We start from the raw sequence: 19,388 nt of genomic DNA, 5'->3' as shown, positions 1-19,388 counted from the left end.
GCAATAAAAGCTGGGGAAAGAAGGAGAAAAGGGAGACATTTGGAGAGATGGCGTTTGTCTTCCCCAGTAACTGTGATGCATGATGAAGCCCTGTTTTCCTGGGGATGGCTGAATGCCTGCCAATGGGAAGTGGTGAATTAATTCCTTATTTTGCTTTGCTTGTGTGCACAGCTTTTGCTTTACCTATTAAGCTGTCTATCTCAACCCACAAGTTTTCACACTTTTACCTTTCCAGTTCTCTCTCCCTCATCCCACTGGATGGAGGAGTGAGCAAGCAGCTGAGTGGGACTTAGCTGCTGGCTGGGTTTAAACCACAATATACATACAAACAGAAGTGGATTTGTTCAGCAAAGCAGTTGGTGCTGAGGACCTGAAATCCACATTTCAGTGTTTTTCTTTATTTTGGATGAGCTGTAGCCTGACTCTGTTGAACTCCCCTTTGCCGCTACTCCTGGATCACATCTTCCCATTTGTTCCCATCACCCAAAATATGGTTCATGCAGTCTGAGGCTGCTCCACCATGCAACCCAAAGCAGAGGAACATGAGATGCTAAAGAGATTTGCTACAAAAGTGGACTTGTGTTCTGAATCAACACACTGATGTAGATACTCCCAATCACACTGTAGGAGGAGACTGCAGAAGCTCAGGTTGAATAAATCTATGGCAGAAAGTTTGGAAACAGCACTGAAGGAGGTAATTTAGAGAGAGACTCAAAATCATGTACTAGCTTGCAACCTCCACCTTTAAAAAGCGCATACGTGGCAGAGAACATGATCCTGATAGATTACTCATACTGATGTCACAAAAGGAAAGAACAACAATAATCATATAATTCTTCTAAACTGGCCACAGAGCTATTTTTAGAGGTTTACTAGATAACCAATGTTACTTACCATTCCTCCCCAGCCATCCTTAATAAACATTGAACACAAAAATATGAACTTCACCTTCTCTTCTGTTCTACATCTTAACACAAGGTCTCATTGTCATTAATACATTAACATGGAGGTAGGCTAGGAGTTGTCTGAAAAGGTTTTTTCCCTCTGTTTAGGGTGTCTGGCTTTCAGAGCATGAGAGCAGGCAGTGCAGGGATGGCTGGAGTGAGGAGGAGAGAGGTCCCCACCCTACAACAGGGGAAGGCCCTGGCAAGGCAGTTTGGGGTACCGCATGCACCTGCCTGCAGCAGGGCTGTGCTCCCTTCTGGTGGCTTGGTTTGCCTCACTCCAGCCCAACGCGTCGTGCATTGTGTCTTTCACTCTAAACTGTGTCCTAGAAAGCACTTCACGTGCTTGAGTTCAGTCACTTTTTCTAATCCTGAACTGGACACCAGCACAAACATGCTTCTACTCTCAACACTTCTGGATCCAGATGTAGAGGAGCCTGGACAGACCTTCTGTGCTACTCCCATGACTCCTTCAGTAGAGAAGTCTCCTTACATCCAGGTTCATGGACGTGCAGGCAACTTTACAGTGCTGGAGGAAGGTTAAAGCATAGTCAGAAGTGAGCCAGGGAGCCAGTAAGATAAAATTAAAAAATGTTGGATACAAGAACACAGCAGCTGCAGAGCAGAAAAGAGGATGTGGAGCAGCTTATATGCAAGTCCGACTCAAGTGTTTTCTGTTATCAGCATCTGAATTAACCAGGATTGGCTAGTTCAAGTATGTCTATGTGAGTGGGAGTGAAGTGTAGCCATACTCCTAAACATAGCTTCAGGGTGATAGGAGTGCCTGGATAAGTTCAGCAAGGCTCAACTTCTTCGCGAAGAGGATGTCTGTGGATCTTTGGGGCTGGTTTCAAGCAATAAAAAAGAAAAAGAAGCACCCAGAAAGGTAATGCTCCTGTGCCAACTGCTGGGTAGATCTGTCCCCACTGCCCTGCTGGGTCATCAGATGCTCCAACCTCCCAAAGTCACCAAGCTGTAGCCTACAGTACATTGTCAGCACCTGTGAAGACTCCAGATCTGCTCCTTCTGCATGATTAAGGAATCTTTTGTTTCAGAGATTTTCATTCCCTCTAATGCCCTTACTAGCTTGGGCATATTTAGACATTGATTCAGCAACACCCTAAAACATGGATTAAAATCCATTTCTTTATCAGTTTGTTCTAGAGGGATATTTTCATGGGTCACCAGAGATATTACTACATCCATTTCTCTTGCAGCAGCAGCCATCTGAGGTTACTTACCTCTTTGTGCGTTAGAACTAAATCTAGAGTAACTATGCTGTAGCTCAACTCCAGATTCCCCATGCCCATGGTTCAAGCATATGTATTCTGCCTCACTCTGAAATAACTTCTCTCCCTCCAGAGGGAGTTGAGGGAACTTGAAAACTCCAAAAGGCACCGCAGCTGAGGAAGGATTGGGACTCTAGACTGTGCGTTGTGTTGTCACCACAAAGCCCACTTAAAGTGCTGTTGGGGGAAACCTAGTAGTAGAGATACATTTCAAAGCTTTTGCTTTGCTGTTGATTCTCCAACCTGATTTATGCTGCAAAACTGTGATCTGACTCTGCCAAGGAGAGGTCTAGTAAGTTTGCTTGGAAAATTGCAGAGCAGACTCACAGTATCTGTCTTCACTGGCAGCTGCCAGGTTTACACTCATCTTTCCCCTCTTCTCCTTACTGTTCCTCTTCTATCTGTTCCTCAGTCAAGCTACACATCAGCACCTTTGCCATGGGGAAAAGGACACACCAACAATGCACAGCAGAGGTGTCAGGGTGCTGGAGAGGGGAGCAGGACCTCCCCATTAGCATCCATGGTCCCTTAGATCAGCCCAGCTCACCTGACTGAGCTGATCTAGGAGGCCACTGTCGGCTCAGCAGAAAAACACAGGAGTTGCCTTATTGCACCACATCAGAATCTACACTGCTCTGTCATGATCCAAAGTAGACAGATGTTAGAAATTCATCATCTGTTCCTGAAACCCTCTAACTTTCTCAAACCTCCCTATAGTGGCACCTGCCATTACACACCAAGGATAGGAGTTGAGTCACTGGACTTTAAAGTTGACACCTGCATCTGGGAGACTCCTGTGGAGCACCTCTGCAGTCAGTGGGAGTGACACTCACAAGGCACAATTCAGATGACCTCCTGTAGACAGCCACCATGGGAAGATGGGCTAATCACACCCTGAAAGTGCCCATCTTTTCATGAAGACAGCTGAATGTGACAAGCTCAGCTATGGGCATCCACATCAGTCTTCTCCCATGAACCACCCAATCCATCTCCAGAAGATACTTCTTTTGATCTGAAAGAGGCAAGGTCCTTGTGGGACACAGCCATGAGATCCTTCACTTAACACCTATATCCAATGTATATGCACACAGGCAACCTGAATTTTGTCTCAAACTAATTTGGGATGCTTTACTTTGCAATCTTAATAGTTTTCTTTAGTGTTCGTTTCTGAGCTCTTTTTAAAAGTGGTAACAAGAAATCAGGAGATCCAATACCTGGCTTCATCTTGGTCCCCTCTCACCAGGTTTCCAGCCTTGAGGCTCACTGCATGGAGCAAGTGGACTAAGTTGGAGTGTCAATGAGCGGAGGTGGACATTTCACAGATAAAAGCTAGCAGAAAAGGAATGCACCCTTCCCAGGTCATATTCTTAGAAATGCCTGAACCATTTGGGCTGAAACCATCGCAGAATTCATCCTGAAGCAGATTCCATGCACGGGAGCTTATTGCAAAGACCTGCAACTCAGCATGGAGCACTGCAGCTGCAAAGTGGGGCAGACAATACTCACTTGATAAATTCCTGTTGGACTACTGGCCTCAATGACACTGTATGGCAGAAATTTCACCTTGAGTTGGGCACTTAGAGAAAAGGGATTTCCTTTATGGGTTTTGAATTTGGTTCTCTCTCGTTTCATTTACACTTTTTTGTTTCTAATAGAGAGAGCTAGGGAGATCAGGAACTCCCACTCAGAGTGTCCTTTGCACAGAGGTACATGTGCCTTTGTATAGCCACATTCTTAACATATCTGTGGAGTACAGTCATATTAATGTGTAACGGACTAATGTCAAATACCTGCAATGCCCCTCACAGACCTCCCAAATTATCTCAACCACAGTTATTGCAATTCTGGAATTCTTGCTGGTGGCCTAATCAATAACTAAAAGGGATTAACAAAGCATTGTTGGGAAACAATTATTGAAGACATCTGATGAGACATCCTCATGGATGGTAACACATGAACAATAGGATCTGAACATCCAGGTCACATAACTGAGGCACAACAACCCACGCAAGGACATGGCTGCCTGCCCTGTACAAGTTAGTCACAGACCAAATCAATGCAGACTCCTGAGGGACACGGTGGTGATTTTGAGCTGGTTGGTAGTGAGGGAAATGGAAAAGCATGTGAGTAATCCAGCCCCACTCTGATCATGACACAAGAGCAATAGCTCTGCCAGCAAAATCCCCATTTTGCTTTTCACAGACTGCTTCTCTGCCTGAAGAAGGGAGCAGATTTCTAGGGCAGGGTTTTTCAATCCAGGGATCTTAAGACCTAGAATAATAGTCTCAAAGACCTGTCACTGACTCGAAGCATGAGTAAGAGAGAACATAAGGATGGTATTTTTCCCCTTGAAATGATTGAAAGCTTGACCAGCTCTCAGAAGCCTTCTCCAGTCAAGGTTATTTTAATTCCAGAACAATGAAGAGTATCAATTGATATGACCTAATCTGCCTCTAACAAGAGCTGCACTGGGCTGTCTGGGCCGTCACAGGAGAAAATGTCCTTGCAAAGGAAGTTTCCAAAATATCTATCAATAAAACTGCCTTTGATATGGCACTGAACTATTTTTTACATACCTCTGTTTCTTTTAACTAAAGCAAATATCACATGTTTATCTACTAGGGAAGGCTGTTATAAAGTCACACTAACAGTCATAAAGCAATTCAAGAATCTTGAGTGGAAGGTCCTAAAAAATGACAAGTGATATTATATCATTAATACATTAATAGTGAGATACCTCAGGTAATGTTTAACTGTAAAATGAGACAGTTGTAATAAAAATGACACTTAAACAAGCATTCATTTTTCTTCTAATCAAGGTACTGTTCCTCTAATTGAACTATTATCTTCCAAAAAATTGGAGTGATTAAATAAGAGGCATATTTACAAACACTTTATCTTCAGACAGAGTGTAAAGGTTATCAGTATTGGTTTATGTTAATAAATTATGCTTGAGTAAGAACTATATTTTGGATCGGTTTTCAAATGCTAATAGGCAATACAAGAGTTCAATGGCTTTTCATATACAGTATTTTTAGACCGTCAAGGCAAAATATTTTTATATACATATTAATATCAATATAATAAAATAACAATATATATAAAAAGAAAGCTTTATAATGGTCGCAAGAGCCCCAACTCATTTTTGTGTATGATCAGGCCAGTCTAATGATAGTGTTTGCGTTGTCGTTAATATTGGTTAATGGTTATGTTTGATTTGTTATTAGTATTCGTTTGTGTTTTCTTAAATGTACATAAGGAACCTGGCACAGGCAGACATAGATAGGTAGATGTCTAGGAAGTGAGGAGAGAGCTTTACCTATTGATTCTTAAGAAAAACAGGTTTTCATAGTTGCATCAATCAGGAGCAGGGTACCTGGAATATTCATCCTCAATCTTTTCTGCTGGAGATTTAGACACTAATTTGTTGGTATGTTAAAGAGACACCCATGACTCTCCACATGTCATTTATCCTTTCTATGCATTTTGCTGTCACCTTGTTCCTCTGCCACAGACATGATACTCTTTCATCCTCTCCACCCTCTCCATCCTGCCTTCAGAATATTAAAACTATCCAAGTTTTTCTTGCCTTCTGTGAGCACAAGGCATGTGAGGCCATAGGACTGCATGGATGCTCTTCTACAACCATTTATTAGCACTCCATCAAAGTTGCTCTCCTCTGCACCCCCAGCTGAGTGTCTAGTCCCCCATGCTACTTCCACTGCTCCCTAATCACAGGCACAAAGGCAAACAGGTTACAGCCATGGTATGGCATGTGCTGGGTTACCATTCACACACCAGGACTCCTTCCTGGCATGATTCTTTCCACTCCCCTGGCACACTGTGCAGGTCAGCTCTCATGTGTGATAGCTGCACCAGAGGTACTGTTTGCAGCTCCCTGGGACAGGCCTGGTTCATCCACTCTGACTTCCAGCCCACACACCTTACAAGCCTCCCGGTCTGCAGGAGCACGTGTAAGCTCTCCCACCCAGCTGTCTTTCTTATGCAAACCTGCTTAAATCACAAACCCTTCTGGGTTTCTGGGATAAGAGTCAAAAGACTGGGTTTAAATATTAACAAAATGCTCTGTGGTGCACAGGGCAGTCAAGGCTGAGCACAATGTTCTGCAATTGGATTACACCAGTTTGGAAAAATCTTAGCTTTCAATTTCTTCGTGTATACACAATAAAGTTTCATTTTACATCATGTAGGCAGTTGACAAGAGAAGACATGATCTGTTGGCCTTAAGAAATGCTTTTTTATCTCGTGTGGCTAAATCATGACCAGAATTGTCTCTTTTCAGACCAGAATGAGTGCTCAGCTATTTCTGCTGTCCTGTGAATAGAGATGAGGAGGAGAGGAAGGGCTGGGAGCAGAGCAGTGAGGACATCTCCCTGGTCCTCCTCCTCGGTGGGGCTGATTTCTGAGCCCTCCAAAGGAGCCTTGCAGAAGGGTCACCCTTCCACAAGAGCACGCCAGCCGCCCTCTGTGCAAGGGTAAGACCTCACCTGGGGATGCAAGGAAAGCAGTCAGACCACCCTCCCTGTCCCTGTCCCCCCATGCCCTTCTTGTACATGAAGGTGTCACGGGACCCCACAGGGGCTGATGCCATGTTGGGGCTCTGTACCCACCTCCCACGCATATGTCAGGTTGCAGGCACAGAAAACCACTCAGGACCCAAGTCCCTTCATAGGTTAATTTGTATTTCCTCGCATCGTATCAGCCTCCCCAGCAAGCTGGCTTTCCTTATTACTTCTGCTATCTCACCTGTCTGCAGCTTAGCATTTCTACCTGCGCTCTCCTGAAAGTGTCCTGACCTTCTCCTTTGCCTCACCCTGATAATTTCCATTAATTTTTTGTATGTGTCACTATAGAGAGTTGTGTTTTAATCAGTCATTGTAAGGACAAATAAAACTCAGTTGCTTAAGAGTAACTAAGACTTAGCTTCAGGTGGAAGAAAATTGTCCTAGAAACTATAGAAACATCTAAAAGTGCGTGAGAAAGGCAGAAGGGTTCTTATGGAGGTGGATATCCTTTGGCAAAGCATCATTTTACATGCAAAAGATGAGGCAGAAAGGTTTTTGGTCTTGTCACTGCTGACAGCAGGTGGTCTCTCTTCTTACACCAGGCTGGCCCAGAGCCCGTCAAGACACAGGCTAGTCTGGGAGATGCAGCATTTCCAACTCAAACCGCAGCAACTTGGCACATCGAGTCACATGCAAAACTTTGTGTATATCATATTTTTATTGTTATTGCTAATTAGGAGTTGGCAACAATGGGAACAATAGTGCTGCACTGTACCTTGCATCCTATAGCTCAGGCGACAGTCCCTGCTCACCTTGTCCTGGTGGTGAATCCTGTTGATACAAAACAAATTACAATCTAACCCCTCGGTGCTGTTCGAATCAGGCTCTGAGCACGTAGTTCAGTAAACAAAGGGTTGGATTGGCTAGAAAAACAGAATGATTTAACAAAATGAAGCAATCTACACACATTTATGTGCTTGTTTTTCCACAGGCACATCACAGAACATAAGACATTAATCTGGGCTTGTACCAATAGTGACATTAGGCCGCAACCAACTCACATTTATCAGATGTACTTAGATACATGTTTTTTATTTTAGGTCCATCCTGAGTCATAAATAAAGAAGTCTTTCCAGCAGACATTGGAAAATCTTACATCATGCAAGTTCAGCCACTAGGTAAAAGGTAATTAACTTTTGATGGTAAAGGCAGCTAATAAAAAGAATACAGATATTTGGATGCATTTTTCATGAAAGCCACTATCATATAGAAATGTACTACTAAATTTATAATGATCAGTCTTAAAAAGCTAGTTATGATTAATGCCTTTGTAAGGGGTATGGCTGAAAGGAATAAGGGGTATGACACAAGTGAGAAATTTCCTTAAGCTCTGTGGCACTTTGTAATATTGTTCCAGGACTGAGCTTTAAGCCCCAGAAACACATGGGTTTATGATGTTATAAAGAGCAAGCATTTAATTTCCATTGACAGCTAGACTGGATGACCCAAACATACTCATTCCAAGCACATGATCTGCGTGACCATTCTTTCATGCAAATGTCTTGGGAAATGAGAGAGGAAAAACATTTTGCAGATAGGAAGGATAGTTTGATAAGGGCTGATTAATTTTCTGACTTTGGAAGATCACCTCCCCAGACCTCCAACTCTAGGTTTCTAGACAGGTGACTCCATCTTCCCCATCTCCCTTCGGCCAGTCCAGATAACCACCCAGTTGTACTTGTGGAGGCTCATGGGTGCCATTGGCCCCATCCCAAGGAATGTTTTCTTCCTCACCCTTCAGGGGAGAGCCCTGCTGGAAATCCTGCTCTTATCCTCCTGTTTGCTCTAAATTCCCTGCTTCATAGGCTGTAATAACTGGACAGTAAATACGGGCAGCTCCTTTTTCCCCTGTTGGACACTGTTCCCCCAAATGCTTGTTCTTAAGGGACTTGTGTCCAGGATTGCAGATGTTTTTCCCAGTCGCAATGCTGCCCTTCAGGCAGACCAGTCTCTTAGTGCCTTATCTTTAGGTGCTTTTACATGAAGCTCAGTGTGGGGGACATTCCCTTTTTAGTTCCATCCAAAAGACTTTTTCTTTTCAGTCCCACAGCCCAGCACTCTGAGCCCCATTGGTGACTCAGTGGAAATGATGCCAGCTATCGAGAAAGCAGCTCATTTCCTGAAGCAACTATCTTTTCCAACATGGCCTTTATCCTAAACTGATTAGATGCAATATTTTTAGCTTGTTTGATCTGGCACAATTACAAGCTGAAGGGGAGTGCCAGGTCTGGCAGTGGGTACTGTGTCCAGGTTCTCTTCCCCAGAAGTTGTTGCAAAAGAAGGTGCCACCACCCCTGGACTGGAGGGTTTTCCCATTGTTCTTACTGTCCGCCAGTTGCAAAATGGCTTGCACACGTGGCTCTGGGATTTGTGGCTTTGCATATTTTTATCCCAGCTGGAGGAAGTACAGCTCTTTTTGTCAATAATGTTGCAGATAGGAACAGCGATAGTGGCCACTTTGGGATGCAAAGACAACTACAGGCCTGATTACAGACCAGGGTGGCTGAGCTGTCCTTCAGGTTTGGCACAGGGAGCAAATAAGCCTCTTTTTTTACTGAGAAAAACAGCTAAAAAAAACCCCAAAAAGACTGAAACCATAAGCTATATACAAGTGACAGCTAAGCCATGTGAAATACAAGACTTCCCATTGTTCAAGCAGAGGCCAAAGTATCAGCTACAAGCATCATGTGGGGGAAGAGAAAAAACTAGGAGTCAGGGCTAAACTGGCTGAGAGATGCTGTGGATAAGCCCAGGAGTCCCGGACCTGGCAGGTCTGGGACTGTGAGCACAGAAGTACAGACATTGCTACCTGCTCTTTGTTTCACCAAATGATAAATGGAAATTCACTCAAATGCTCCATTTGTGGTTGGGGTTTATTTTGCCAGATCTCTCAGCCACCACTCTTGTAAACCTCCTCAAATTATCAGTGCTAATAAGGAGTGCTACAGCTGGGATTATCTCATAGTCTGCAATTTCCTCTTTATTACCTCTGCTGTCTCCCAAGCAAACAGCATGCCAGGTCAGGCCACCTGATGATCTGCATAAAGATATTTTATCCTTTCCCTGTGTTGGTCTGCAAACAAGCAAATAGGAAAAATATTCATGGGGGTGAATGCAACAGAGGGTTCTGTGAGACTTTTTAACAGGATGAGAAAGATCTCATTTGTAGATTGAGAATGAGAGGGATGAACAAAATTATGTTTAATTTCTGCTTTCAACTAACTCAAATCAGCTCTTGAATTTTACCTTTAATTTGCCCTACTTTTGCCTATAAATTATTTTAAAATGTATTTAATATTTTATTTAGTGTTTAATATATTTTAATATTTTTTAAAATATGTGGTCTCTGTTCGACATAGAGAACCAAAGTTTAAAGAAGTGAAAGTTTGCCAGCACTAATCTAAAAAATTAATCTAAACTACTGATTTTCAGCATGTGGTCTTTGAACCTACTGCTTTACTTCTAAGGATGTCTGTAACACAAGTAAGAAGAGCAGGCTCTTCTGTACTAAATGGTAATGTATACTTGGGAGACTCGTATGGAAATGTTTATGAGCCCACAAATGGAAATAGTTAAGTATGTTAACAGTAAATCAAAAAATAAAAGAAATTCAAAGAATTTCAGTGACAATTCATTGCAATACAGGAACAGGAAGTCCCTCTCTTAACACTAACCAAAATATTCAGGAAAGTGAGGCTCCTTAAATAATCTGAAACTATCCTGACATAAGATCAAAAGACAAAATACTCCATATTCCATGACTACCCAGTTTGTGCAATTCCAGGGGAAGAGCAGGCTGGTAATAAAAGTGAGTTCAAGTTAAAATTCCCAAATCCAGATATGATTTCAAAGGATTATAAAGAGCAGGACTGTACACACCTGAATAGCTCTGGAACAAACACTTGGCAATGGTGTGGGGGAGCAAAGACCCCAGACCTGTTGAGCCATGGAGCCTCAAGTAGGTGAACCACTCTGCTAGATGAACACAACAATGTTGCCCCATGAGCAAAGCCCCAGATCATTTCATTTTGCACATTCTTGCAAAACAAGCTGAAGCTGATAGGAACCCAAGAGCTGATAAGAGACCTGGTGAAATATTGGGAAATACATTTTTCCATGTACCTGTTACCTGAGGGAAACCTCAGGCATAATTCACACAGTTTAGGGAATGGCACAGTCTAAAGTATCTGGAGATAATGGAGTATTTTATTGCACTGCTATCTGCAAAGGTACACCACACAGGGAGACCTAGAGCACAAACATAAATGATTACAAGGAGCTGGCTCTGACTTAATGTTTGAATATATTCAAATGTTCCACCAGATACATAGAAATATCTGCTGCGTATTTATTTATTTAGGTTATTTTTAACAGTACCCTTAAGGGTGTTTCAAAATGGATAAGCAACTAAAAGTGTGCTCAGCTGGACTTTAAAGAGGAATTTGGGAACAGTGGTCAGGGCTTGCCTGGGAAATACAGTGTCAGCACCTGTTTGGAGAAGCTGCTTGTCGTATTTTGCCAGGCAGCGTTTTGGTCATTTATAATTACTGTTTGATTTTGGTTTTACTTTCATGACAGTTTGACTTTGCTCCCATTTAGCAGAAATGTTTTGGGCTTAAGAGCTGAAATGCAGGTGACTGCTGTTGTGGTCTTCAAGGATCATTATCTTGACTGACCTCTGGAGAAGCACAAACCGGACTGAAGGCATGCCTGGGGATGGAGTCATGGGCAAATGGTCCAGGAGTGCTGAGGTGTAGGAAAATGGGCCTTTTCTGGCCCAGCAGTGCTGGACATGGACACTAGTGTCAGGCCCCATCCAACACATGCAACAGCTCTTGGGCTTCAGTAGACCACCTCCTGCCAAGAGAGGAATAAACTGTTCCTCCCTCTGCCATCTGCTCCGGCTTGCCAGGAGGGAAAGACCTCTAAGGAAACCCAGTGGGGACACCACAGCTTTCCCTGGGGCCAGCACCGCATTACCATGCTGTTCACAAAATGGACCTGCACAATCTCAGCAGGAAAGGTCTGTGGTGTGAAGCCACAGGTTGTCAGCACCGTGGCTTCCTAGAGACAGTATATAGCTCGAGGGGGGTATACATAGCTGATGTATGCAAGTGTGAGGTGGACAGAATGCCCTGCAATGCCTCACCTATAGCCTGGGGGGACATAGGAGGTTTTTACACTCTCACATGGGTGAAAATCCTTTGCAAATGGATGTCCCACAAGCCTCTCTTGGGGCAGGTGTCCTTGGAGCCAGGGAGAAGGACCTCAGGGTAGAGAGGCAAGGCTGAGCCTCCGGCTCCAGCACAGCACAAGCAAAGCTATCCACGCCTCTGCTTTATTTTCAGATATCTGAACACTCATTACTCTCTGTGTTAAATGTAACTCCATGTGTGTTTAGTAGTATCTGTACCAAAGGACAGAGCACATCGAGTTGTGATGCTGCAGATTCCCTGAGTCACCCATCATCTGCTGGAGAAGCTTCGCAGGGCTCTGTGACTGTGCATCCTCCCATGGCTGTGATTCCCAGCCTGATCAAGTCCCAAATAATGAGTTGCTATATTCAGTCGCAGTGTAAAAATACAGTTAAATGTTGTATCAACAAGTCTAATCTACTTGGTTGTCTCTGATGTGAGAGATCTCTTGAGAACTAAATTTGCTTCATGAAATCAAAAGAGTCAGACAGCTTTAAATAAAAACAAAGGAACTAATTATGCCTTAAGCAAAATATAGAGAGTCCATATGAGAGAAAATAACATTAACATAGAATTAAAATATGACATTTTTGTCTTGAAGAACGAAACCCATTTTTTAATGTTGGCACAGGAGGATGATAAAACTCTCCCTGCTCTGAAAGGCAACATGCAGGACTTTGTGTTTGTGCTCTTTATGGTGTAATGCCATCATATAAACACCCACCATCCAGGCCAAGATTGTTAGCTTTCAGGGCAAGATAACTCTTAAGTCTACAATAAAAGGGAACTAAAATGCATAAGTGTAATAAAAGAAGCGCAAATAAAAAATGAGAGGGATGTGAATATGGCACCAAACTTTTTATTGGAAATTTCCAGCTCCTCTGCACAATACACGGCCATAACAGGACTGGCTACTCCTGCTTGTTGTGCGCTCTATACAAAGGAGTGATAACCTTCAGTGACCCATACCCTAGCAGGATGTTATATCTTCCTGAGTCACTAAGCAAAATTCAGACCCTGTTTTTCTGCAACTCTCAATAAATCTGAGCAATCCAGAAATATCGTTGCTAATGGAACTGACCTTCTCTTCCAGCACAACCCCACTGCTGTTTCTAATCTTACATTGACTGCCAGACACTTGCTTCCTAACTAAACTTACTCATCCTCACTCCCATTTTATGCATCACCACTGAATTTGACCCAGTAGCATGACTGATTTGATTTGTGCCTCAGGGTACTAGAAAGAGAAACTTGCTGTAAAAAAACCCAAGGTACTAGAAAGTACAAGAAACTGGAAGTGAAATGACATTATGCTTCCTTCTGGCTTCAGTGTCCTGAGTCTGTGAGTAAAAGTGACACCTCTGCTTCCATGAGGACCTCTCAGGGCCATCCAGTTTTCCTTTTCTTTCTTGGAGGTCCCCAGTGGGGGCTTCAAATCTTCCTGAGGATGCCATCCACAGACTGCAATCCCTGTCCTTCCTCTAAAACGGGAGTGAGGAACTGGTACCCACCAGTGCATGCCCAAACTATCACACTTATTGCTGAGCAAAATATATTTCTTTTAGCCACTGAGCTGCCCAAGTAGAGCAGAGTGTCATATTTGAAAGTGTTGGAAGAAATTGAGTTTGGGGTGTTTTGCACTAGAAGCATCGCAGCAGATGATGGTATTGTGAGCGATATTTTGCTTGAAGGTTTCGGGCAGAACCTGGCAGCAGGGTGACCAGCTGGGCAGCAGAAGACAGGACTTGGCCAGAAAGCTACACATGAGAACAGAAGCTTTATACAGCACGTAGTGAAGGAAAACATTGGGAAACGCTAGAAATCTGTAAGGGCTGATGCTGTTATCCACATTCTCAGCCAACTAATCTCCCAGTATCGATATGGTGTTTATTTAACACTAAAGAAAGACGTGGAGCTCTCCACAAGACAAGTAAAACACATCTCTGGCAGAACTGTTTTCTTCTTTCTCTGTGAAAAATAGCTTCTTTCTGCAGTTTTAAGCCGCTCAGACGATATGTTACTGCTTTATCTCCCTCCAGTCACTTGTTCTTCCCTCCCCATCCTGGCCGGGGTGAGAGGCACCACACGTGAAGCCCTTCAGAGCTCAGCTCACCAAGTAGCTTTCAAGAGCTATGGGTGGTTTTCAGCTCCCATGAAAACTAGAGGAAGCTGAGGGTACTTGAGACTTGGCAAAGGATCAGACTGTGACTGATTTACAGCACTGAACTCTGTGTTTCTGGGGCTGCTTGAGAGACAGAGCAATGAGAAATTTTCATTTGTTCCTCCTCTGCTCTGCCTTGGTAGAAAAGGCCCTACTTTCCCGGTTGGTTATGGAGTTTAGCTGGTGTTTAAACACCTGGTGTAAAGACATCAGGTGTTTGCACAGCTGAACTTCTGCAGTGTGGGACAGAGGCAACCTGACCCCTGTTGTGACCCTTGCACACTAAACCTCTTCTGCACCATCAGGAGAAAATCATGTTCTTAACATTACTGCTGCAAACAGAAAGGCCAGAGTGTTTATTCCCGTCATCACTCCATGTAGCACTTTATTGCTTCAGTGAATCAGTGGAAATAATCCAAGAGTAAAACACTTACAGGTGGATGTGATGAAGCCAAAGACAAGACTCTACTGACTTCATTAGAGCCGGGGTCGCTCCTGCATTTAAACCTAGTCCTAAAATAGCTGTCCTACTGTTTTACATTGCAGCTTCTCATGACGTGTCCCAAATACAAAGAATTAAGAATACATTCAACACTTCAAAGAGGTTTTAAAGAACTTCTATGATCGCACCATGCCCACGCTTTGAGGAGGGAGGCCAAAAGCTGTTTAACTGCTTTCTGGTTTGAGCTGTTTTACATCATTTAAATTGTTTGTTATTTTAATGGTAAAAATAAATTCTGTCTCAATTTGACAAACTGCAGCAAATCCCTTAAGCTTAACAGCAGTTACCAGAAATGGGTTTGCTGTCAGAGAAGGTACCCTCAACAGTTTAGGAAGTGACCTGGGATCTTTACTGGCTAGGGGAGCTTATGGTCTTTGTTGGAATTGTAGCTCCAACTTTCAAAAGCACTTGATGTCCATAAAGACTCTCAGGGAACTCGGAGCCATGGGCTAAAGCACAAAAAAGAAATCCTGATCGAATGGTCTAATAGAGCTCTCACTTTGTGGGGATGGATATTGGGGTCCTGCTTGCTTCGTTATTTCTTGGTCTAATCATTGACTGAAATATAGGCAAGCCATCTGAGAGCAGAACCTCAGGCTTCTCCTGCTTCTTCTCCTCCTAGACCCATGTGTGTGTATGTCCCTCCAGAGTACACAGGGTGCCCTCCCTCACGCTGTGCCCTTTCACCAGATGAAGAAAACTCTTTCTTCAGGGGCAGGGTCTGTGATTTCAAACCTCCAAAGGCTAAGGCAAGCTCTGGCTTCCAGCCCAGAGGAGTGCCCTAAGGAGCCTGGCACCACACAACCTTTCTGACACCATGGCTATCAACAGCTGAAGTGTTTCTAGGTATTCATGGCAGCATGACCTAAGGAAAGGGTCATAAGGAGAGTTTTCATCAGGGAACTTCAATGCTGTAGTGTTCTCAGCACCTCAGTGCTAAAGGTTTACTGCTCTCCTGAACACAGAACACCTGAACACAGGCACCTGTAACTGAAGTTGCAGCCCGAGGCATCAAAATACTATTATTTTAGCTATCTCCTTAGGTGGTTTTAGGTATCTCAAGGAAATGTTTACAAAGGCTCACTTTGGCCTAGGGAGGATTATTTCCCTCGGTTCCTCTATAGGCAGTGGAGGGGAGCAGGATCCTGCTGGACAGTCCAACCTGCCTATGCCATGTTTGTGCCCTGACACTCAGCCGACACTCAGCTGAAAGGTCTGCACCTTTCCACTGTGTCATGGAATGCTACAGCTGTCAGCTCAACCAAGTCACAGCTGGCCTTTGGAAATCCCTGAAAAGGCTATTTTTGGCAATGATCTGAGCATTCAGGAAATGTTTCTGGAAAGACAATGTAGGGTCCCTTAAATGTGCTTTGGAGGAAGGTTCACTCAGAGCTGGCATGCCCAGCAGCTCCATCTCCCTTACCACTGGTTCACACTCCCTCAGAAACGAAGGGTGCCATAGCTGAGCTCCGGTCACCACTTCCTACCATGCTCAACAGAAACCTGGCAGATGCACAGCACAGGATTGCAACAGACAGTACTTCTTATTCATCTCTATTTTCCCATATTAGTCTCTGCAGACCAATCAGAAACAGTTCACCAAACAAAGTTAAGCAATATCACAGAGAACTTTAAGAAATTACTCTTATCATCCCTCCTGAGGATAGGCTCAATGGTCAAGGCCACAGTGAAATCTTCCTTTTATTGTAAAAGTTAACTGAAGTTAGTTATTAAAGTGCTGCCAGTATTTAGGGAGTTTCTGAAATGAAGAACAGCACAAGATACCTGCACTGCCTCTGAAAATTTCACGGATATCTTTTTCCATAAAATCTTGGTGTGGTTTCTTATGAAGAGCTTCCTGGAAGACATATCAGGTACAATTTTGACTTGCCAGTCTGGATATGGGATATGTGAAGTAATGCTTATAAATGAAATGCTTCTAATCATGTGTTGTATTTCTTGTAAAATGTAAAAGTTTCTCTTGTGGAATTTGTTTGCATTTTTCAAATGTTTATATTGCAGAGAAGCAGAGTTTGTGAGTATGTATGTACAGATTGAAAAGTGGGGTGAAGCATGTTGATATTTAATTATTCAATTAAAGTTACCAGATTTTTGTGTACTTCTTAGTCAATATTTAAGATAAAATAATAAAGGTAATAAAGTATCCCTTTGTTAATCTCCTCAACAAAATGACACACAACAAAATATGCATTACCAAAGGTTCACGGATGTGAAGGATTAGCTGTGGAGTTGGAGTTTTTTACATGTGAGAGATGGTAATGCTGTTAATTGCTGGCCATGAGAGCTATATGGAATTTAATTTAATGAGTGTTAATTGCTGGCCATCAGAGCTATATGGAATAAAACTGAACCAGAATGTTATCTCTGGGGTTTCAGTTCAGACCTAGTCTTGGTCAACGAGCGAAAGTTGTTACCACTAGATAGGTATGCAGTGTACGTTTGATCTATGCTCCTGTTTCCCAAGTGTGGGTGGACACATTATAGAAGTCATCAGAAGAATTGTGCTAGTTGGTCATATTCCACAAGGAGTCCAAGGATTTAATGAAGTGAGCACTCTGGAAAAACAGTGGGGGTTACTGGAGTATGGACCTCTCTTTTAGGGGATTTGTGGAGGATATTGGTCTCCACTATGTTGGTACTCATCACAATATCCCCATTTTCTTTAAAACATCTAAAATAAGTAATGGTGCCAACAGCCAAAATACCCTCCCTATGCAGAGGGCATCCTATCTTTCTAAACATATATGGGAAGAAAATGAAAGTGAGCAAGAGGAAGGCAATACTGACTGAAGTCAGTACCTGACAGCTGCTGACAGCCTGTGGAAGAGGGAACGATACAAGAAAAGCTCAATTAGCGGGTGACTAGCAGTAGTGGTCATCTAGCTGCAGCAAGGTGCCACACCCTATGGTCTCATTTACCTGTCAGGAAACAGATCGAAGGCACTTTACACTGCACTTCAGATGCTCAGGCTGGCTTGGTTAAACTTAACTTGAGTAATGCCACATCCACCACAGTCTTTAAAGCAGACTCATGCTCACATGGTTCAGCTTGACAAGACCCTTGGGGCAAGGCTCCAGGTCTCCTTCTGCAACTCTAAGTCATTGTCCCAAAGCTAGCCCAGAGGTGAGTCGGTAAATTGGGGTTCCTATCAGGAGGGAAAAGCACACACAAAATACATCTTCAACAAGACCAGCACTAATAAACCAAAGGAAATTCAGAGAGTTATAAAGAGGCATATTGTACATTCCCTGAGATTGGGGCATTAAATTTGGCCCGAGGAAAGAACAAAGCCTGTGCAAGGGGCAGGATGAGAACTAAAGTATTCACAAAAGTTACAGCAGCTGCAGCACTGGGGAAAATCTGAAATTAAAGAATAACCCACGCACTTCTATTTTTATGGCTTATGAACATTTCAAAGGGTACAAATAATACATCTTGTGCCCTATAATGTAATGAACAAAACTATTCAACAGGACTTCCAGCAATATTACTCTCTGTGATGTGAAGTCTAAAAGACTGATACTCACACTAGGAAATAGAGTAATTCTAAAATCTTTAATAGATAAAACTTCTTCCTGCAAATCTAAGTACACAGAGATTTATCAGAGAAAGAACTAAATTAACCAAGTTTTTAATTTAAATTTCAGCAGCCTCAGGTTTGGAGCTCTGATCCCAACAGAGGGAGGGATGGTAGTGTACAATTACAGGATTGGAGTATGATTTTAACTGTCTTTGGATCAGGGTTTTGAATGAGCTTAGATTTTGAGTACTATTCTGTTAGAATAATTACCTGCCAGTGTTTGGAAAATATTACAGATCTAATTTGTTTATGTTAAAACAAATAGTAAAAATGTTTAACCCATTGCCAAAATAGTGAATCCTTTGTGGAAAAATATCAACAAAACCAGCATATCTAAGAGGTTCACCTGACATTATTTGGACTTCTACACATCCATGAATTTCCCCAGAATAAATTAGAAAGAAAATAAAATGAAATCACTTCAAATAGGTCAATGACAGGCCCTGAGCTGTAGCAAAGTTTCAGGATGGGACTCACATTTTAATGCCAAAATTGCCATAGATAAAAACCTTTCCATCTGTTCATAACTATGCAAATTTCTTTGTGCCACTTTCAAACCTGTCCTGTGATATCTCCAAATATTGAGTACGCACAAGTCTGAATTAGAAATGCATGTAGGCTATTTCAGCATGAGTCAGGCAATAGACCTGGGTGAGGAACTAGTGTTGGCCGGGCATCTGTCACAAGACCACCACCAAAGACTAAGGTGCCAGGGAGCATTTGCACTAGAAAACAAACAAAAAAATGCTCTATTATCAATGTCACAAAAGACTTTTTGTTTCCTACAGTACATCTTCATCTCCGAGTCACAAGAAAATAGAATAGGATAGAATAGATTAGTTCCAGTTGGAAGGGTCCTACAATGATCATCCAGTCCAACTGCAGCTACCAAAAGCAAGTTCCATGGCTCCTGTCTAGGACTAGTACTGTATTAAATATTTAATGGTGGCTACAGCAGAGAGAAATGTTTTTAGATAGTACATTTATTTAGGTGAATTTAATGTGGGAAGAATGTGAGGCACAGAAAGAAACATAACAGCACAGCAAGCAGCACAGTGATGGCATCAACTAATTGCTGCAAAATACCCAGTGGTATCAACTGAAATGGA

Source organism: Strix uralensis, chromosome 5, assembly GCF_047716275.1.
Source record: "Strix uralensis isolate ZFMK-TIS-50842 chromosome 5, bStrUra1, whole genome shotgun sequence".
Taxonomy (NCBI): domain Eukaryota; kingdom Metazoa; phylum Chordata; class Aves; order Strigiformes; family Strigidae; genus Strix; species Strix uralensis.
Note: the sequence above shows the minus strand (reverse complement) of the source record.